The sequence below is a fragment of the Grammomys surdaster genome, unplaced genomic scaffold (genome assembly GCF_004785775.1).
Source record: "Grammomys surdaster isolate TR1022 unplaced genomic scaffold, NIH_TR_1.0 149, whole genome shotgun sequence".
Taxonomy (NCBI): Eukaryota; Metazoa; Chordata; class Mammalia; order Rodentia; family Muridae; genus Grammomys; species Grammomys surdaster.
This window is the reverse complement of record NW_021604607.1, coordinates 3,864,717-3,888,280: the sequence shown is the minus strand read 5'-3', so window position 1 is coordinate 3,888,280 and position 23,564 is coordinate 3,864,717. Positions and strand designations below refer to the sequence as shown.

The 23,564-nt window shown below is 36.2% G+C and overlaps 1 protein-coding gene across 9 annotated transcripts in view; it reads left to right on the top strand.

Moving 5' to 3' along the window:
• The window catches only part of Nrxn1 (neurexin 1), a 1,062,527-nt gene that overhangs the window by 133,020 nt on the left and 905,943 nt on the right, over positions 1-23,564 (top strand). The gene's annotated exons all lie outside the window — the stretch shown is intronic.

The window sequence follows — 23,564 nt, the reverse complement described above, 5'->3', positions numbered from 1 at the left end:
ATTTATTTATTTATTTATTTATTTATTTATTTATTTATTTATTTATTTATTTTTTCTACTTCCATTTTTAGATCCTGGATGGTTTTGTTTAATTCCTTCACCTGGTTTAATTCCTTGGTTGTGTTTTCTTGCAATTCTTTAAGGGATTTTTGTGTTTCCTTTTTCAGGGCTTCTACCTGTTTACCTGTGTTCTCCTGTACTTCTTTAGGGGAGTTACTTATGTCCTTCTTAAAATCCTCTATCATCATCATGAGAACTGATTTTAATTATGAAACCTGCTTTTCCAGTGTGATGGGGTGTCCAGGACTTGCTATGGTTGGAGAACTGGGTTCTGATGTTGCCAGGTAACTTTGGTTTCTGTTGCTTATGTTCTTGTGCTTGCCTTTCTCCATCTGGTTAACTCTAGTGTTACCTGCACTCACTGTCTCTGACTGGAGCCTATCTTTCCAGTTATCTTGCTTGTGTCAGAACTCCTCAGAGTCCAGATGTCTCTGTGATCCTGAGTGTTCCCAGATGGAAGAACTCCTGGGACTCAGGCTGCCTCTGAGATCCTGAAATCCTGTTGCTCTACCTGCAGTGATTCCTTTACTGCTTTGATTGCAGTGCTTCCTCTAGGATGGCTCAGGTTATGTTGTCTTCATGAAAGCAGACCAGCTAGGTATCTGCCCCAGCCAAAAGGACCTTTATATCATTCTTAAATCTCTTGTTTGAAACTAACCTTCCTGTAAGAGATTCTCTAATATATTTGTAGTCTTTTTCATCCTTCCATAAGTAAGTTATTTTGAATACAGCAGGGAGCAAAAACAAAACAAAAAGCATACGTTCCTCTTCAGTAGACATAGGACAGATTTTTTTTTTGATGCCCAAGCTCATTGTTGTTCAATTAATAGGAAATAAGCTGGTATTATATTTTTGAAAAGGCAATGTGTTCTCAACTGGTAAACTACATTTAACAATAGCTATTATACCCATGGCTTTCCATCTGTTATTGGTACTGTGAGTCAGGATGTATGCTGCTTACCTTCAAACATGCACTTTCAAACTGTCACAAAGTTTGAAGCATCCATGAATTGTTACTACAGTTTTACTGAGAGAGATTGTGGCTATGAGAAACATGTGGGACTGCATAAGGATATTCTGGGTCATGGTTGGGCAGTTGCCTAGAACCCCGAGACTCTGTGTGAGAACCAGCAGGAGTTCGGTGCGCCCCCAGAACTCAGGGTCCTGAAAAGCAGTCTAGTTTTGATAGAATTACATTGTTCAGTCACATAGGCCAGACAGCCCCTCCCAAAGTGCACAGGTAGAGGGCATGACTAGAGGCCTCAGGCCCTAGGGATTTACATACTAATGAAGGCCCAAGGGTGGAGCAAATTAAGCATGCCTAGCCAGATCCTCCGCCTTTCTCGAACCCTATTTAACTCGGGACTGGCCTGAGTTTTATGGGGAATACTTCAAATTTATCCACCATCCGACATGACAATAAACCCTGTTGGAACCAAGGACTTACTCATATAACTGGGGCCTGCTGTCACCAAAGCCTCAGGCTGCTGGAACCATAGACATTCCTCCTGCATGTGGAAACCACCACAGTGTGGAAACCCACACGGACTTCCACCACCACCGAGGCCCTCTATTTTTCCCCACAGAAACATAGGTCAGATTCACGTCCTACAAAAAACAGTGCTACTTTTTTAGGCCTGAAGCATGAATATATCTTCTCTTGTCTCTGTTGATTCTATTTTGACAAAAGGGATGATGAAGGAAAGGTATTCCCAACATTCAAAGTATTTGTGGTTCATTTGAAAACTACTAAAATATGAACCTTCTCTGAATACCTAACCAAATGATACTGGGAAACTTACTAAAATATTCATTTTTACAGGATTATTCCATTATTTGACTGTCATATGATTATGTCTCTCTAGAAGAAGATCAATATATATACACTTGTATGATACACATACAAATCTTCAGTCCATGTTACAATCCCAAAAGCTGATTTTAATTTCAGCTGAAGAATCACCCCAAACAATGACAGGGTAGATAAACTTGTCGGCAAGAGGGACTCCCAAGGGAACCTATGAGAAAATGCTTTCCTTATTCCATGTCTTTTTATATGAACTGCTACCAGAAGGAGCTAGCCACATTTGGGATAGGCCTTCACACTCAGTTAAAGCAGTCAAGACAACCCCTTAAGACGTGCCAGCAGGCCAGCCTTTGTATGCAGTCTTTCACCAAGACTTTCTTCCCATGTGATTTGAGGCTATATCAGTTGAATATTAAATTTAACCATCTTGGATGTCTACACCACAAGAAATTCCTTTCTATTGTAACTGTGTCTATGTGTCTCAATATGTCATTAATTCTGTATAGCTACCATACATGTTAAATAATTATATTTCACAAATAATACCCTAAGCAATGGGCTAGCAGGTTAAGATATCTGCACATGAAAAACGGAGGAATCTAACTTTTCAGCAACTAGTGCATATTGAGTAAATAGCTACATTACCTTATTAGTTTATTTACTTGTCACTTTATGAAGCAAACTATTTTAAAAGATTTGCACTTTACAGTTTCACCGATAAGTTACTGATGTTGTATGATTTACTCAGAATCAATGTAGAAATTAAAATAATATGATTGTAATGAATAAAGAAAAAAGTTTGCTATATTACTTACCAAATATGCCAAAAACAATCTGAATACTTTTAATCTAAGATAAGGATCACAAGAATGTTTGCTTCTCCATTGCTATTCAACAATTAGAAGCTCTACCTGGAATAATTAGGCACAGAGAATAAAAAGAATCCTTTGGGATAAGAAAAGTAAGCATCTCTATTCACAGATGGCTTGACTATAAAATTAAGAAAATACATCGAAAAGTTTTCATAGCCAAGAAAATCATTAAAACTGCATGTGATAATGTCAAAACACAAAAAATAGTTGTTTTCCACAACTGCAGTGAGTAATCAATCAAAGGAAATATTAAAAAATTTTAATTATATTAGCATCTTACAGCATTTCTGAAAAGCAGAGTTAATATCTTTAAAACATAAATAAATTAATGTAAGTTATTAAAGAAAATTTAATGCAGTTATACTTAGACAAATTGTATGAATAGACTTCCTAATAGCTAATATGTGAAAAGATACTCAATATCATGTTACTAGGGAAATGTAACTCCAAACAAGGTAAAGAAGAAGTTCAGTGAAAATGATATGAATTATCTAGAATAAGCAATTTGTTAGAGGAGAAAGTATATCAGAAGCTACCAAGATGTGAATATTTAGGATAGAGGTGGTAAAGAATTACTGCTTAGTTATTACAGTGTTTCTGTTTGAGGGATTTAAGTTTTGGAATTAGATTGTGCTCTGTCTGTAGAATGACCATGACAGCTGGAATTTGAGTTTTATATGAGCAAGTTTAAGTTTGGGGCAAGCAAATGTAAAAAAGCAAATAGCAATTAGCAGATAGATAATTAGAACATAGTCAAATCAGATGCTTGCAACATGTAAAGGAATAACTGGGGAAGTCTGGTCCAAAATAGACAAACAGAAGCTTCCTGCAGAGACCTTGAGTAGGGAGCTTTATTTCTCCACCATGAGCTTTAAGCATTTTTTACCATAGGATAAAACAAAAATAGTGACTTCTTTTAGAAATGCCTTGCCTACTTGCTATTCTTGAGGATACAATGTTTTCAACTCTTTTAACTCCTTGCTGACCAGAGACAAGGAATTTTTAAAACATGATACTGTTGTCAGATTCAAACATAATTCAACCCAAAACTAGAAGGGGAGTAGTCTTCTGTTTTCAAAGTCTTCACTCAAAAAGCACAAAGTCCTCTCTCAAAAGGTACAGATAGCACAGTAGAGGACCAATGTCCTGTTCTTAGAGTCCTCTCTCAAAAAGCACAGAGAGCATAAGATGATTTATGATTTTCACTTATATTGCAGATGCTGAGATTTGTGCAGTATAGTAAGTCAAGTCAGTGCCACAGTATTGTGTGGGTAAAATGGCTAGAATAATAGATATCATTATCTTATTTTACCACAATAATCTTTAAATAAAATATGGACTGAAGAAGTGGTTCCACGGTTAAGAGCAGTGGTGGTTCTTCCAAAGGACCCATGTCAATTCCCAGCATCTACATGGTTACTAACAACCATCTGTAACACCAGTTTGAGCGAATCTGTGGTCATCTTTCAGCCTCTACAGGTACTGCATGCTTGTCCTGCACAGCATACATGCATGTAAAACACCCATATATAAAATAAAGTACTTATAAATTAATCTAAAATATACACATAGAAGTAAAATAAATGCTTTGAAGGCAGAATTACATCTTAAGCAGTTTTTTTGATACTATTTGTATAGTATCAGTGCAAAAGTATCAGTGTAAAAGTGATCTCCCTTAAACATTTGAAATGGTATTAAAATTTATAAATAAAATGAAAGGGGTTTATTCTTTCTGGATCCCATAAGAGACTTGGTTTCAGAATTCTGTCTTGTTACCTCCAAAGATTACTTACTAAAAATGAATTATTCCCTCAACTTTCAGATGTACATTTTTTAACCAAATGAAGCCACCCAACATACATTTCTGAGACTTGTTTTAACTTGATCATATCAGAAAGATGACTTTGAATACTTGCTTACAGATATATTAGTTTTACTCATTACAATAGTGTTCAGTATAGATAGTGTAAAAGGCTCACAGCTAAATAGTTAATTTTTCCTACATGTAGAAGAATTGTGTATGCTTTTTGAAAATGACAACATAAACAGGTACTGCAACTTGAAACTTTCAGTTTCGTTCCTAATTCATCCTTTTCCAAATATAACTCATTCATCCTAAAAAAACCAAAAACAAAAATGCACTGGGGAGTGGAGGTACTTACCAACTTATGCCTTTTCGAGAATGACCAAGCTAAAGAAGTTTTTAAAACTCAGTCTTAGATTTAGATTATTTTTAAATAATCTATTTAAAAATATTAATGCCTCAAAGTACTCCACTCTCTCAAACAACTTGGCTTAGAAGCAATGCACAAGATAAGGGTGTAGGGTGAGTGTCTGAGGTAAACATAATGCTTGTGTCAGCATTGGCCTGGCCCTATGAAGCCACATAGGTTGCTACACATCACAAGTAACATCACCCATAAGAATGTGTTTATGGTCTAAAAGCAATGTTCGAGTTTAACAGAGGGCGTCTGGGATGAGTAAATACAAATATTCTGAAATGTATGCACAGAACCTGACTTAACGTCAGACAGCAAAGGATTACCAGGTTATAAAACTCCATCATTCCTGCCTTTTAACTGAAGAGGTAGGCTATGTTTAACTTTTCTGAGTATTCCAGTGCTTTTCTGTTGGCACAAGGACTTTCTGCCCTCTACACTATACTGAGGGAAACTGAGCCTTTGTAACACATGATCAAATATAAATTGTGACAGTTCTTTTCTGATGGAATACTGTGTGTTGGAGGAGCTGTGAAAGGCAGATTTGTTGTATCTTCCACATTGTGGTAGTGCTAACATAGAATGAAGATTTGACAAGATAAATAATGCTAGTATTGTATGACATTACTATATGTACTAAGGCAAAATATCTACTACAGAAATACTTCTTACTGATAACTTTCTACAGGAAAATGTAGAATCTTAGTAAGCTAACATTGATAGTAATATCAGTTTATTAATTGGCTCTATTCAAGAAGAAGAAGGAAGACCAAAGTGTGGGTGCTTTGGTCCTCTTAGAAGGAATATCAAAATACTGGACCAGAGCTCCCAGGGTCTAAACCTCCTGGGAACAAATAGGGAGGGACTCATGGCTCTACCTGTATAGGTAGTTGAGGATGGCCTTGTCAGGCATCAGTGCAAGAGGAGCTCCTTTGTCCCTGAAAGTTTGGATTCTCTAGTGTTGGGGAATTCAAGAACAGGGAATGGGTGGATGGATTGAGGCACACCCTCACAGAAGTAGGAGGAGGAGGGATGGGTTAAGGAGTTTGGGGGGGGGGAATAGGAGAAGGGATAATATTGAAAGGTAAATAAAATAAAATATCCAATAAAAAAACAGATAATGGATCTGGCAATTGTAGTCGAGCAGTTAAGACTTTTTGTCAACAATTTATTACAGGGATTCTGTATAATCCTCATGGGCAAGGTATTGTGGGAGAGGCCCATGGAACTTTAAATAGATTGGTGAGACATGCTGTTGCTGAGACAAAGGATGATGCTGACATATGTGAGCTTGCTGAGTGCCCTGACAAGGGTGACTGGGGAGCTGTAATGGGCATATGTTCCGGACCAACCTTCGCTTGCCTATATTCCAGATGAGACAAGCTGCCTTGCCTCAAGATTTTAGACCTTGTGGGACAGAGAATGAAAAAGAGAAATTATAATGACTCTTGTATTTTTCTTAAAGGTGACCAGCTATTAGGACTTAATCTAGAAATCAATCCAATATTGGAAATAACAGTCTATATTTGGAAGGCTGGATCTGGACATTTTCAGAGACATATTTGGAAGTTGACTGTAGTTCACTAAGATGTTGTTATAGCAAGAGATAAAGTTGGGACAGGATCCGATTTCAAACAAGGGTTAGTGCATGTTTTAAGACTCTTTTAATTGTCAAGCTAAAATTGGTTTTGTCTCTTCTACAGTATTTATTGTAAGTTGCATTGACTGTATAATTTCCAATTGTGTTAGTGTGTTGAAACTTGGCATGTCTGTTACAGGGGTCTATCAACCAGATTTTGTCTTACTGCCCTGAGTATTAGAAAACTTTGATTCTTTGAAAAAAAGCTTGAAAGTGCTAGAAGAAGTGAATTAGGCTTCAAGCAAAAGCAAGAGGGTAGTGGGTTTGATTATTGCTGATAAAACAGCTTTAATTACACTAATTGCTAGCACCACTGTTTCTACAATAGCATTGACACAAGGAGTTAAAAGAGATATTTTTGTTAACCATCAAGCAAAAAAAAAAATGTTACTCATGTATTGAGTATACACAAGGATTTATATAGGTATCTGGAACAATGGATTGATGCTCTATAATCTATTCAAATTACCTGAAGGAAGTTCAGGGTTCATGAGTTAGGAGCCACCCCAAATGTCATGACAAATGTCTTTGGAGTAGTGTTACTTCTAAAATTTACAATGACTGTCATTATCATTAGAAAAAAGTTTAAAGGCACCTGTAGGGTATTTTGCATAATCCTAACACCTCTCTGGGTATGTTAACTTTGCATAGTGTGGTTATGAATTTATAGAATGCTGCTCTGTTAAGCATTGATGCTGCAGATTATGACAATAAAATTATCCATGGCCTGAGGTCAGTATTTCCATTTTGGTTAAACTCAGGAATGACATATATAGCTTGATCATGCTAGCCCTTCTTGTCCTGGAAATACTTTATGTACATTGAGTTAAAGCTTGTCTTTAACTACATCAACAAGCTGGCAGCCAGAGTACATGACTTGAAACTAAAAATGGACCCCCAGTCAGAGTTATTAATTTAACAGGCTCACAAGCCAAGGAAGGGTTAGATTCTGCACAGAGCCTTACTAACCTAAGACAGAAATACATTGTTTATGATAATGTATATTCCACAATGGGTAAGGAAGGCTTTCTTGTCAGAATGACCTAAGACAGGCTCATTCTGGTTTATGCAATGAAAAGGGAAGATGTCGAGAGCTTTTGGGTGTGCTTGGCAAGAATCTATCATTGGCCAAGGACAAGGAAATGGGCTGCTTGAAAGGAATCTGTCATAGGCCAAGGACAAGGAAATGGACTTCGGTCAGGAATCTGATATTAGACTGGAACAAAAATTAATTTCAGGCAGGAAACTAAATCCTATGCTAGAACAAAGAAGAAATTTCAGGCAGGAATCTAAATCTTAGGCTAGAACAAAGAAGTAATTATAGGCAAAAATCTAAATCTTAAACTAGAACAAAGAAATAGGTTTCAGGCATGAAAATGACTTTGGGCTAGGACAGGGAAGTTTGCTCAGATATTTTGATCATCCTGATAAGCCTTTAGAAACAGTGATCACAGGAGTTATCATGGGACTCTGTTTGTTGTCATGCATGTTCTTTGATTATCTGGGATTGTTGCCTTTCTTGTTCCTGGACTATTTGCATCTATTGTATTGTTAGTTCCTCAACCTAGAACTGATCTTAATGCTTGCTTGTAATTTAAACAGTATAAAGGCAAAAAAGAAGGAGGAGGCATAGGATAGGGGATTAATGGGTGGGAGGAATGGGGACTGGGGAGGGCATCTGAAATGTAAATAAATAAAATATTGAATAAAAAAAGAATAAATAAAATTAGTATACTGAATTCAGGATCTGTGAAATCATATCAAATGATTTATCTACATATAATTGGAATTCCAGAAAGAGAAGAAAGAGTCTGAAGAAATATCTAAGAACATAATGGCTGTGGTGGTTTGAATATACTTGGCCCAAGGAATGTCACTATTAAGAGGTGTGGCATTGTTGGAGTAGGTGTGGCCTTGTTGGAGGATGTATGTCACTTTGGGGGTGGGCAAATAGAGCTTCCTCCTAGCTGCCTGGAGATGCCACTCTTCTCCTGACTGCCTTCAGATCAAGATGTAGAACTCTTGGCTCCTCTATAACTAAGTCTGCCTGCACACTACCATGATGATAATGGACTGAACCTCTGAAGCTATAAGCAAGCCTAAATTAAATATTGTCCTTCATAATGAAAAAATACTCATTAATCTAAGTTTATTTCTGATAAAATATAGAGAAGAAAAATAGAAGCTTCTAAAAGAAATGATGGTTGGTGAAGTGTAGTCATGCACACAGTTACCTTGTGTGGTCCTTAGACATTGCTCACATCACTGAAAGCTTTATTTTACCTAACAAGTCAGAGGATAATTGAACGTGTGATTTCACAAGTCTCTTCTTGTGCAGAGGACGGAAAACCAATTATTTAGTAGATAGGTCACCAATTTCTAGTTGCTCAAAACTAAATACTGCCTAATGTTTTATTAGAAGATGGTGTTGAAATTGTTTTTCTTACAAAATGAACAGTTTGGAAAAAGTGGATTTATTTAAAAGAATATTTTTACATTCATTTAAAGATATCAGTTCTGATTCATATCCATTAAATTTTGGCATTTGAAATTTTTGAATGTTAAAAATCATACTTTTAGCAATTTTCTTTATATTTATCTTTCTCACATATAAAGCATCATGATCTCATCTTACTATCTCTAAACACCTCCCAGCCCCCTCCCCCGACACACATACTACCCCAATCCCAAAGATACACTGGCTCTCCATGTTACTTCAGAAAAAAGCAGACCTCACAGATGTGGTTCCCAAATGTTATAGAAAGATGCAATAAGACTAAGCATAAACTCTCATATCAAGGCTAAAAAGTTATTATTAATGATGACGACAGTTACTGAAGCCTTGATTAATATGTTGAAGAAAACACAGACCACACAGATGCTTTGCCATCTCAGAAACGAATCTGAGTTATTCTTCCTAGCTCTCATTTCATTTAAATTTCATTTACTTTTTTGACTATTTAATGTCTCCTTGTCAGTAATTTAATTGAAATGTGATTGTGATTTTACATAATTATTTTACATAATTAACTTTTATTTTATTTAATATTTATTTTTAATTGTGTGTGTGTGTGTGTGTGTGTGTGTGTATGCATGCAGATATCAATGTCATCCTATATTTAGAATCCTAAATCTGTTCTTTTACAAGCAAAGACTCTAGGATAGTAGTTGCCAGAAAATAGGAAGTAAAGTGGTAAGAAACAGAAAAGGAGAAATTAATAAATATGAGTAAGCATATCAAAATGATGAAGAAATATGTTCTGATGTTCTGTGACAGATAGGTGATCATAGTTAAAAGCAATGTAATGGGCAAATTTAAACTAGCTCAGAGAGGAGATTATAGTGGTCTGACAATGGGAACTGAATGTCCCAGGTACTAATTACATCATTTAGCAATGTGTTTCTGTATTGAGAGAACATTATAGCCCATGGATATGAACATTCATTTTAGCCATGTGGATACAGCACATTTAATGCTGTTTTGGTTAACATGTTGCTATGAGAAGTGAGGCCAAACTTTGAACACCATCTTATTCATTGACTATATGAATACATACTGCCATACATTCTTACTTTGTTCATGTGTTGTAAAAGTAACATTTTTCAACAGATGTTATCTCATAGGCTTACTGGTGAAAGATCTCACCCTTCTAGCTCTTTCTGAACTGTGGTTGGCTAGTTTAACTAAGCTGTTCTGGCTCAAACACCTTTCCAGCTGATTCCCTCTTGCTTCTATTGGCGTCTGACCAAATTGCTCTGCTTGCCCTCAAACTGACTCTGGCAATTTATTCTCATTCTCTGGCTTATTATGTCTTCACCTGTAACTTGTCTGGGTAAAATTGTCCTAGTAAAACTAACAACTAACTCCCCCACCTCTTTGTAGTGTCTGTGTGTGTGTGTGTGTGTGTGTGTGTGTGTGTCCTCCCTTTCCTGTCTGTTACCCTCATGAGAGTTGGGAGTACCCTATCTTTGATTCATTCTTTCAAATCTTTTTCTGATTCTTCACTTTGTCTACCCCTTAAGTAGACTTCACTTTCTAACATGACTGCTTCCTTCTAAAACCTACCTTTACCTTCATTGTTTGGAATTAAAGGTGTATACTAAGGGCATTTCTGTATTACAGCCAGATGGATTAAAGGTGTGTTACTACAGAGAGATCACACAGACCTAGAAGGCCTTGCCAAGTAGCCATGTTCTGGGATTAAAATTCCTCTACAATCTGTGTATTATGTTAACTGTATGTATCAGTCACAGTATTTGAAAATGTGTTCTACCTAGTGTATTTCTATTTTCTTATAAGATTACTTTATCTTAATATCTCTTAATACCAATGTAATACATTGTGAAATCCTTCTCTTATACTTCATATTTATGTGTAATGTATGGACTATTTGCCTGCTATAGTGACAAAATGATTTGTTTTCTGATGTTTGCACATATGTAGAAAATGAGCACACATATCAAATCTGACATTTAATAATTCTGTATGGTAATTGTAGAAATGCTCTAGTAGTAGAGACAAAATACTGAACCTGCAGAGGATTTGAGATCAAGTCCCAGCACAAATGTTAGATGAAATGGCTTGAGACTACAGTTCCAGGCATTCTAACAGGCTTTGGCCTCCTTAGGCACTAGCATTCATGTGAATATGCCCCCACACAGACTACACATGCACGTGTATAATTAAAAGTGAAGAAATTTAAAATCAACAAATTCTATGTAATTAGTCAATGACTTTTGAAATGAAAGATCCCCTCTTTCTCTATACTATAGTATTGACTTCATCATAAATCAGGTTTCTCTAGATGTTTCTGGCTTCTTTATTTTGATCTACTGATTTTTTTTTTTTTTGGTAAGAAATGTGTCATCATTGCAGTTTTTAATTATTGTAGTGACAACATAAGTATCAGTATTTCCTTGTTCTTTATAATTTTATTGGCTATTTCAAGCCATTCATGTTTCTATGAATTAGTTTATGAACATTCTGTGGTTCTATGCTGAAAGTTTGATTAGAATTACATGTACCAGAAGAATTTACATATCTACATTGAACTTTCTAATACATTCAGTTCTATATCAGTTATAATTTTTAATCTTATCAAAAATCATTGTGGTTTATTGTGTAGATGGCAGATGTGAAGAGAACTTATTCCTCAAAATTAAATATTTTTAATGCTTTTTAAATTAATTATTTACTTTTGTATATATATATATATATATGCACATGTGTGCATACAGACACACATGTTCACACATAGATGTCAGAAGACAACATGTAGGAGTTTCCTCCTTCAGTCGTGTGAGTTCTGGGGCCAAATTCAGGTCATGAATATTGGTGCAAGCATCTTTAGCCACAAAACCATCTCACTTCCCCTTGATTCTGAGTGTAATCTCTAGCACATCAAGAATATTCTATTTTCCATATGATTCTGGTTTATAGTGCTGGAAAGTTTTCTACTTAAGGTTTAATATCTTAGTAAGACTGCTAAAGACTTCTGCAGAGTAAGGAGCCAGGTCTGAGTCTAGTTTTCATGTTTTCTTCATGGAACCAAGTATGTGAGAGGTTATAAAAGCACAACTCTGGGAGCCTAAGGCATTTGTGGTCATAAAATGGCCTTAGCCAGAGAAAAAGTAAGCATTCTCCCATCCACATGACAAAATGTATTTTGGTAATTTTTGTATATAAGAACAGAAAACAACAGGTGCCCAACCTTAAGGGCATTCCCTTCTATGAGAAATGCATTGACTATTGCTGAGTTTCAAGTTATTGAGAAAAACTATCATAGTTTCTAAAAGCAGTTTATGGGCTTAAAAAATAAGGACACGGTAGAAATAAGGATTTGAAGTTGCTGAGTTTCTAGGACTTATATTCTAAGGAAATTAAGTTCCAAGTCCGATTTGTAGTTAGACCATTTTGATATGGAAGGAGCAGGATGAGGAGGAAGTCAGATGTTTAAGAGTCACAAGGGGGCAAGATGTGAAGGTTAGTCAAGCTGATAGAATCATTAGTCTAAGTGGGTACAGACACATTGATTTTACTGTCTTTATACTCAATAACTTAGCAAAATTCACTAATACTTTTAATGGTCTGTAAGCTGTGTCTGGATTGTTAAAAGTGCAATTTGAGCACACAGAATGGCTATCAGCAGCCATATCTGTTCTTTTGCAATCATTTGTTTTTCCTAATATTTCTATCCAGGTCCCTGATTGGAACCCCCAATACAGTGTTGACCAAAAATGATGAATAGAAGAGTTGTTATTTTCATTTTTGCATGACTGAGCATATGGTACAATTTTATTAAATATTTTTATCACATTACAAAAACTCTTAACAGAGTGATTATATTTATTTATTTTTACAATGTTCTTTTGTTGAAAAAAAATTGAATTTCACTGGATACTTCTCAGGCTTTCAAAAAACAAGTCTAAAAAATAATTGCCTACAACAAACAAACAAAAATGAAAAGTAGTATTGTTACACACCTTTGATCTTAGCACTTGGAAGGCAGACACAAATGGATCTCAATGAGTTCAAGACCAGGCTGGTCTACAAAGTGAGTTCCAGAACATCCAGGGCTGAACAGGGAAACAGTACCTCCAAAAACACAAACAGCAGCAATAAAAAATAATTACCTATAGTTCACTGATCTCGATGTAGATTATACTTTTATAGATTGCTTTATCATGTATATTGTGCTAATTATTTATGTCTCTTACTATAGCCATCAACTCTAACAATTGGAGGTTTAACTAAGGATCATTTATTTATCATTATAATAATTTAGTGAATATTTTACAAATGTTTTGATGTGATTAACACTCCCTGCTTTATTTCAATTCCACCTGAAAGTCTGTTTCCCTAATATGACCCACATTGCTTTCTGTTAAATTCCAATGAATGACAAGTTCAATTTGCACATTCCTTACTATATAAAAAAATTGTATTCTAGTTGAGTGATAGGAACATAGAAAACAAATACTGAAATATATCAACCATTTTACTGCTATTGTCCTCACAGCACATTGAGCCTCTAGGATTAGCACACACACACATCCACACACCCCTACCATCACCACTACCACCACCACCACCAAAACCACCACAAACAACTCTTAAATCACTCTTTAGTCTCAATTTAACTTCTGATCCATGTAAAGATAAAATAATATGTCATTTCTTAGTAAACTAATTGTTTTTAATTATGTATCTGTGTTTGTCATGTGGACATAAGTACACAAGAAAGCTAGAAGAGGATATCAGATTCCCTGAATTGTGAACTTCCTACTGTGGGTGCTGAGAAGTGAACACAGACCTTCTGAAAGAGCAGTGAGGCTGGGCAGTGGTGGTACACGCATTTAATCTCAGCATTTGGTAGGCAGAGGCAGGAAAATTTCTGAGTTCAAGGCCAGCCTGGTCTACAGAGTGAGTTCCAGGACAGCCAGGGCTACACAGAGAAACCCTGTTTCGAAAAACCAAAAAATAAAAAATAAATAAATAAAATGAAAAATAAAAAAGAGCAGTGAGCACATGTAAACAATAATCAATATCCTTAGTCCCAATATGTAAAAAAACAAAAAGGAAAGAACAATAACAAACACTTTGGAGAGGGTAGATAGTGTTAACTAAAGCTACTAAAACTCTTTTGGAACTAGTCATTAAAAGACAAAACTCTGGTTTCTTTCATAATTTCTGATTTCTCTTGGTAGAATAGATAGATATGGATTTGGCTTTCTTTTGAAGATCTATGCAAGCAAAATCTTTCACTTTCCCCTCAATTGTCAAAGACAAACTGTAAAAGATAATACAAAGTTGTATTTTAATTAAGGAATTTTTATATGACCTATTGAAAAAGTATGTGGGTGTGTTATGCTAGCATCTATGTTTATGCACCACACATATGCAGTTCCCACAGAGGCCAGAAGTGTGGTCAAATTCACTGAGAGCAGAGTTATAGATAGTTATTAGCCACAGTGTCTGTGCTGGGTACTAAACCCCAGTCCTCTGGAAGAACAGCAAGTGTTCTTGCTCCCAGCCATCCCTTTAGCCTCTTTGTTTTTAATATTACCAATTTCCATCATAAAATGATCTAGGGGTTTTGAACACCGAAAAACAATGTATTATCATTCTCCAGTAAAAGGTAGATTAGCAATCTCTGTAGAGATAATGCTGATCCAAAGGAATGTACTGGTGCCAAATTCAAAGCAAAATACTGAATAGTGACACAGAAAATTAATAACATTTCAAGGACCTAGACAAGAGCAGCTGATGTGATTATTTCACAGAAAAAAGGACAATTTTGCTTGCAAATGTTGCCATGCTCTGTGTGTGTGTGTGTGTGTGTGTGTGTGTGTGTGTGTGAAACAGAGAGAGAGAGACAGAGACAGAGACAGACAGACACAGACAGAGAGATGTTTATACAATACACATAGTATACTTTGTATAAAAATATAGTGTTTAAAGAAACAACTTTTGAAGGCAAAATATAGCTTTACATTGACAATTTCCACTCTGAACTTTCTGTGCTATTGTTATATTTGCTGGAAGATCTAAATTTTACATCACTGTAATATCATATATGCAAGTGTATATGTTTTACTATTGCAGGCTACAGATGTTTCTATATACAAGGTAAAAGAAAAGTGTGAATTGTGGACTATGCTGAAGTTATGTGTAAATATAATTAAGGCATTATTCAGGAAAAGCAATGTTAATTTCATAGTAAAAACTAACCTCAAAAGAACATGTAAAATATTGTATAGAAAGAGAAAGTAAACTTATAGGAAGTAACAGATGTCAAATATTCAATGTGTAGAATATATGAGGGGCTAGGTATTTAGATATGCTTACCTGGTAACAACAGTAGAATGCTTTCCTGGGTCCTCAAAGACTTATGATTGATTCCACAGCACTGATTTAAAAATCAAATGACAAGTATGGATTCACTTTTAATAGTTTAACTAATGTCAATATAAAATGAAAAATATACCTGAAATTATTATAAACCAAAGAATGATTATAATAAAACAAAGATTAATCAAAAAAGTTATTGAACTATATTTAAAATGTACTTAAATTTAAACAGTGTTGTTATCTTACTATTTTATAAGCGGCTTTATGGAATATTCTTAGTATTAATTTTATCTATATTTGAAAAACATCTTTTTATATTGCTATAGTTTATTATCTAAAATAATATTTTCATAATATAAAATTCTTATTTTACTTACACTTTTATTTAAAAATTTGTTTTCTGTATTAGCTAATAATTGAGAGTGATCAACTTTATTATTAGGGTCTTTTTAAAAACAATGTGTTAGTCTTTATTCTGTTATTGAAAATAAATATTTTTCTCATATAATATATCTTTTTTATGGTTTCTCCTCCCATGTACTCCCCACTTCCCCTTCCCTCTGGATGGACTCTCTTTCTGTCTCTCATTAGAAAACTAATAGGCTACAAAGGGATAATTGTAAATGTTGCTTTCATTTCCTCAGGTGAAGTGATAAGAGCTAGAAGCAAACTGTGTGAATACACACACTCTTCAGCCCAAAGGACTTCCTTTTCTGTTCTAACAATCCCTGCGCCTAGGCCTAGGCCTGTCAGCTTCTAGACTTCATATAATCTAATCTTTCAAGCTGACTTTTTCTATCTGGCTTCTCTCAGCTTCTGACTGAATTACTCTGCCTGACTTGACCTCACTCTAACTTTGGCAATATGTCCTAATCTCTTGCTCCTTCTCATTCTCTGGCTTATTCTGTCTTTACCTGTGTCTAGCTTGTTCTCTCAGTAATCTTTCTCTGTAAAAACTGTCACAGTAAGATTGCTATATGCAAATACCACCCCACCACAACCATCTCTCCTCCTCTTCCTTCTCCTCCTCCTCCTCTTCTTCTTTTTCTTCTCATTTTCTCTGTCTCTGTCTGTCTCTCTCTCTCTGTCTGTCTCTCTCTGCCTCTGCCTCTGTCTCTCTGTCTCTCTGTCTCTCTGTCTCTCTGTCTCTCTCGCTCTCTCGCTCTCTTGCTCTCTCGCTCTCTTGCTCTCTCACTCTGCTCTGCTCTGAAGTAGCCTCTCTTTCCTATGCTCTTCACTTTGTCATCGCTTTGTCTGGCCCTCATTATTTTCAATTAAACTTGTATACTAAAAGACTTCAGCCAGAGGGACTAATGGTATGTACTAAGGGCATGGCTGTATTCCAGCTGGATTACACAGACCTAAAGGGTCTTTGATGTGATCAGAGCAGCCATATTGTTGTATTGAACTTTCTTTACAGATAATAATAAAACATAACATAAAAAATAAAATAATAAGATAAATTAAATCTCATGCATTAAAATTGGACAAAATAAATTAAAAGAGAAGAACTCAACAGAAGGCACAAGAAACAGACTTTCATTTGCATATTCAGGAATCTCATAAAAAAACTAAATTAGAAGCATGCAGAGGACTTGGTGCAAACGTATTCAGGCTTTGTGCATATTGCTGCTGTCTTTGAATTCTTATGGGACTTTCTTACGTTAATTTAGAAGGTTTTGCTTTCTTGAAGTCCTCCATCTTCTCTAGCTTTTATACGTTCTCCCTCTACCTCTATGAACTTCTCTGAGCCCTGAAGTGAGGGATTTGATGGATACATCCATATAAGGCCGAGTGTTCAAAGATCTCTCATTTTCTGCATAAAGTCTGATTGTGAGTCTTTGCATTTCTTCCCATCTGCTACTGGAGGAATCTTCTCTTGTGACAGTTGAACAAGGAATAGATCTATGAGTAAAGCAGAATGTCATTAGAAGTCATCTTATAGCTCCGGTCTTATTGTTGTTGTTTTGTTTTTAGAACATTAGAATTTGGTTTTACTCTGAGTCACTAGTCTATCTAGTCTCATGTTCTTGACCATCAAAGAAATGTCAGATATGTGTTTCATCTCATGCAGTGGCCCTTGAGTCAAATCAGATATTTTTTGGTTACTGCTATAAACTTTGTACCACCATTATATTACCATATATTGCAGGAAGGACACCATTGTAGATTGGTGTTTGTGTTTCTCTTTGGTAGCCTAAAGAGTACCAAACTAGAACATTGTGGTGAAATCTCTATGTAGGCACCAGCTCAGCTTTTCCTTATCAATGAGCTGTGTAAACATTACTATCATCAGCAGGACTTGCTGTTAGTATGTGGAGAACAACATATAGTCTTGGCAAGAGCCTGGATAGTAGGTTTTTTGGGGATTCCCATGGAATCCTTTTGGTCCACAACTCAATTAGATGTAATCCAATCCTAGTACTGGAAGCTTCATTTGCTGACAAGAAATGGCTATTTGTGACACTGTCTCCTCCATTATTTGGTAATTTCAGTAAGACTGCCTTCATACATGTGTATATTTTAGATTCTATTGTACCCTTCAAATGGCCCTTAACTTTAGCTATCTCTCTCTATATTTTCTCCCTTGACTCCTCTTCCTCTGTACTTGGTCCTCACTTGGTCCTCTCTTTTCAACCCTGCCCACATCCATCCATAACTACACATTGTATTTTATTTTCCTTACCAGGTCTAGCTATTCCTCCAAGTCCCTTACTCTATAGCTAACCTTTGTGGTTCCAGGAATTGTAGCTTGATTATTGGTTTAATAAATAATATTCACATATAAGTGAATGCATACCATATTTCTCTTTCTGAGTCTGGGATACCACAGTCAAGATTATCTTTTTTCCTAATTTCATACATTTACTTGTGTAATGGAAAATATTTAGAAAATTGGCAGGGCGGCTCTGTTAGGTATCTGGACCTCCCTCCTCGTTTCTGCACTAGATGTGGCCAGTGGTCAAGAGTGCTGGCCCTAGACCCACAAGACACCAGCGTGGCGGCTGCCTCTGCCAGTCCAACCACACCTCTCCCACAGAGCTCGGCTAAGCCCCAGACAATAACCGCCATGCTTGCAGTACCAGATAAAATGAAAACTCTTAATGCTTAATGATTATCCAAATAGATTTATATATCAGCAAATACTCAACACACAAGATGCCCAACCAATTAGAATTGTTAACCCAATCACCTAACCTTGATATTTATAACTACCTTAGACATGTGGACATCGGCAGCCTTCTTCTCTCCTCTCTCTTCCCCTCTTTCCTCTTTCCCCCTCCCAGCTCCACCTCCTCATCTCCTGCCCAATTATCAAGCTCCATTGTAAATACATTGTGGCAGGAAAATTCCTGCAACATATCTGTGAATTTCATAATTCATTTTTTAACATCTGAGTAATACTCCATTGTATAAATGTACTGCATTTTCTTTTTCTATTATATTTAGACTGCTTTCAGTTTCTGGATATTATGAATAGAGAGAGCATCAGTAAGATGGTTGAGCAAGTATCTCTGGTAGGATGAAGTGTCCTTTGCGTATATGCCCAAAAGTCCTATAGCTGGATCTTCATGTAGATCGATTCCCATCATCCTTTGGAACTTATACACTGATTTACATACTACTCTCTGTAAAATTTTGCTCTCCCACCCACAATAGATGAGTGTTTCCCTTTCGTGACATCCTTACCAGCTAACACTTGTTTTATTGATCTTATCCTTTCTGAATAGTGTAAGATGATATGTACAAATAGTTTTGATGTGCATTTCCCTGATGGTTAAGGATGTTGGACATTTGTTTCTCAAACATTTGAGTTTCTAATTTTAAGAATTTTGTGGAGATATGTACCCCATTTTTATTGGGTTATTTGCATTCTTGATATTGAGTTTCTTCAATTCTTTATATATATTTGATATTGATCCTCTAATGGATGTGAAGTTGCTAAAAATTATGTTTTCCATTCTATAGGTAATTTTGGCCAAATGACAATGTCCTATGCCTTACAGATTTTCAATTTTATGAAGTTCCATCTATTTTTTATTTTATTTATTTACATTTCAAATGTTATCCCTTTTTCTGGTTTCTCCTCTGTAAGCCTCCTATCCCATCCCCTCTTACCCTGCTTCTATGAGGATGCTCCCCCACCCACCTACCCACTCCTGACTTACTGCCCTAGCATTCCTCTACACTGGGGCTCCAAGTCTTCACAAGACCAAGGGCCTCCCCTTCCATTGATGCCAGATAAGTCCCCTTCAGCTCCTTCAGTTCTTCTCCTAACTTCTGTATTTGGGTCCCTGTGCTCAGTCTGATGGTTGGCTGTAAGTCCCTGCATCTGTATTGGTCAGGATCTGGCAAAACCTTGCAGGAGACAGCTGGAAGTATCAGACTCCTGTCAGCAAGTTCTTCTCGGCATCAGCAATAGTATCTAGGTTTGATATCTGTATGTGGGATGGATCCCCAGGTGGGGCAGGCTCTGTATGGCCTTTCCTTTAGTCTCTGCTCTACTCTTTGTCCCTGTATTACCTTTAGACGGGAACACTTTTGATCTTAGTGCCTATGCTAATGGTATTCTGTTCAGAAAGTCTTTCTTGTGCCAGTGAGTTCAAAGCTATTTCTACTTTCTCGTCTATCATGTTTACTGTATCTGGTTCTATATTGAGACCTTTGATCCATTTGGAATTGAGGTTTTTGCAGGGTGATAGTTGAGATTTCTGGAGGATGATAAGTATGAATCTATTTGGATTATTATATATGAAGATTATCAACTTAACCAGCACCATTTGTGGAAGATGCTGTCTTTTTTCCAGTATGTATTTCTGACTTCTTTCTTTTTTCTTTGAAAACTCAGGTGTTCACAAGTGTGGTCTTCTGTATGGGTCTTCACCTTGATTCTACTGATCACTATGTCTGCTTTTGTGCCAATGCCATGTTGTTTTGATTATTCTAGCTCTGTAGATCATCCTTAAATTTGGGATGTTGATACATCACGTAATTAGTTAATTATTCAGCATTGGTCTATCTATCCTGGGTTTGCTTTTTTTTTCATATAAAGCCAAATATTGTCTTGTCAAGGCCAAAAAAACATGTTGAAATTATTGAAAATAGAAAATAAAGGTGAAAAAAATCCCTATGACCTTCAACTTCTTTCCAGAATTTGGAGCTGGTCTTTAGGGTAAAGACAATGTTGAAGTGTGTAGGTTAGTAAAACTAATACAATAAGGATTGAGTTTTATTTGCATATTATATGTGTGGACAATGATAAAATAACAAGATGATTTTCTTAATATGTATGCTGGTACATTAACATTGAGAACTGAATTTGATATGGTAGGCAATATAACATAATTGAAAGATTAGAATTCATACATTCTCCATAATATTTTAAAGTCAGTTTTAATCAAAACTGTGTTTAGTTTTGAGTGCTATATGCTTTTGATGGATATTTTAATGAATGGAGACATATAATTTAGGATATTGCTTTGAATTTGGCTCAGAGATTTATATTGAAAAGCACTACACTCTCAAGTAAATTTAAAATATTTTAACGACATATAATGGCATAATTGTTATGTGGCCTTTTAATAATTGGTTTAAACCTCTCTCTACTCAAATCAGAATCTAACAGTCAGTTCTACTTCCCTGATCCTGACTAATCTTGTATAGATTCTTCACACTTTAGGATCTTGAGGTCTAGGAAAGAAAACACCATATATCCTTTCTGACAATAGTATTCCATTTTATCAGCTCACTTATTATAAGAACATGGAGAACAGCTGAGGCTTGGTTACATGAGAAGCCAGGAAAATGCCAATGGTGAAGGTTCAACTTCAGTTGCAGTTGAAGTTCCAGGAATAAAGGAGTCACGCAAAGGAAACTGAGGTCTGGGACAATGAAGAGAGTCTATGAGAAGTTATTGGTCAAGCCTAGTTGCAGCAGAAGATCCCAGCATATTGCAGATGCCAATACCATGAGCTGACCATCAAGAACAGCAACAGCAATGGAGTAGAATCAACTAGAGCCTATAGTACTACACAGGGCAGAGCTGGAGAAGTGACTCAAGCCTTTGGAGGAACCCAGATGACCATGTGTGAATCCAAGACATTGGAACAAGAAGCTATGAAGTTGAAGTTGCCATGGAGATCCCAAGATGTTAAAGATACCAGAGCCTTGGGATACCTGCTAAGGAAAGCTGCTAATAGGGAGTGGAACCAACCCAAGAGAAAGGAGCTTATTGCTGTCAACAAAGATGAATAAGGAGTGTATATCTGAAGACCACTTTGACACACACATGGAGATACAGAATTTGGAGTGTGTCCAGCTCGTTTCCTGTATTGCTTTGGGGATTACAGTTAACTAGTTGGATAAATCTCAGAAGAGAACTTTGGACTTTTAACATTGTTGACACTGCTACACACTATGGGGACTTTGGACATTGGATCAACTGTACTTTTTTATTATGCAATGGCTAAGTATGGGCCCTATAAACTTATGTTTTTCAACAAATCTATGGGAGACAGTGAGTGGAATGTGATGTTTTGTATATGCTTGGGCCAGGAAGTAGCACTATTAGGAGGTGGCTTTGTTGTACTGGATATGTCATTATGGGCATGGGCTTTGATATCCTTGTCCTAGCTGACTGGAAACCAGGTTCCTCTTTGTCTTTGGAACAAGATGTAGAACTATCAGTTTCTCCTACACCATGCCTGCTTGGATGCTGCCATGCTCCCACCTTGATAATAATAGACTGAACCTTTGAACCTGTAAGCCAGCCCCAAATAAGAGTTGTCCTTATAAGAGTTGGCTTGGACATAGTGTCTATCCACACCAGTAAAACCCTAACTAATACATACCTCCTGCCTTACTTCTCTAGTAACACAACTTTTGGCATTTCCTCATACTATTCCTGATTAATTAGCATAAAAAAGCATTCTTCATTTAAAACCATGGGCATGTCTTTTTTTTCAGTTATAATCAATTGTATCATAGTGATTCACTGAAAAAAGCAAGTAAACCAATGAACTCTCTTGTTTGCTCATGAACAAAGCTGTGTAAATATTTTCGACATTTATACAAGTTAAAATTCTCCAGAGAAGCCAAATGTGTGCCTATGTGAGTGTGTGTTCTTGTGAGTGTATGTACATGTGAACCTGTGTCTTTGTACATATGAGTGTGTGTATATGTGAGTGTGTGTATATATGAGCAAGTGTACATGTGCTCTGATACGAAGGAAGGTAGATCAATGTTTAAGAATGGCTATAGAGGAAGAGAAAAGCAAAATAATAGATACTGATTGATTTTAAGCAGTTTTGTTTTAGGCAATTGTGGGGATTGGCAGTTCCAAATCCTCTTCGACAAACCAGCTGGTTAGTGATTCAGTTAAAGTTGAATGTTGAAGGAGAGGCTGAAGACTGGAAACTAGGGAACAATTTTTGTGCAGTAGTTGGGAGCTCTCTCTCAACTTTTTGTTTTCTCAGAACCCTCAGTCTATTTTTCAAAGCTAGCCACAAATTGGATACTGCTGTTACAAAATATGAAGAATAGTCTTCAGTTGATTGCCAATGCCAGTCATATCTTCAACATAAATTTACAGTCATATTTGATCTAGTGAATACCAAACTACTTAACACCTTAGCCTAGCCAAGATGATACTGTGGTTAACAGTAAGAGTGCTCTACAAAAACAAACACCGAGGCTTTTAATAGTCCTGTGTTCTTAGTATTGTTCAAATGTCTCTCATGAAGACCTCTGTGATAGCTTTCTAAAGGTGATCTGAGGGGACATTTGCTTGTAAAGTGTGACCTTTCCCCAATGAGATCTGTTGAAGGAGCTCAGGAACTATGAACCATACCATTTTCTGGAGCCTTTGGTTGGCAAAAAAGAATGTGTACTATGCGCGACTTCCTTATTATTCTCAACTATTTTTTTATTGCTGTATCATTTTAAAGTTCTAGGGTCACCAAATCAGAGTGTTTGCAAGACTGTATATAAAGCCTACATAGATTTCTTTTGAGGTAAAATCAAAAGGAAGTAGAAACTGGAGGCATCTCAGATACTGTAGTGCTCTAGGCCACAGTAGGAAGAGCAGAGAGGTTTGTGTGGCACATATTTCAAGTGA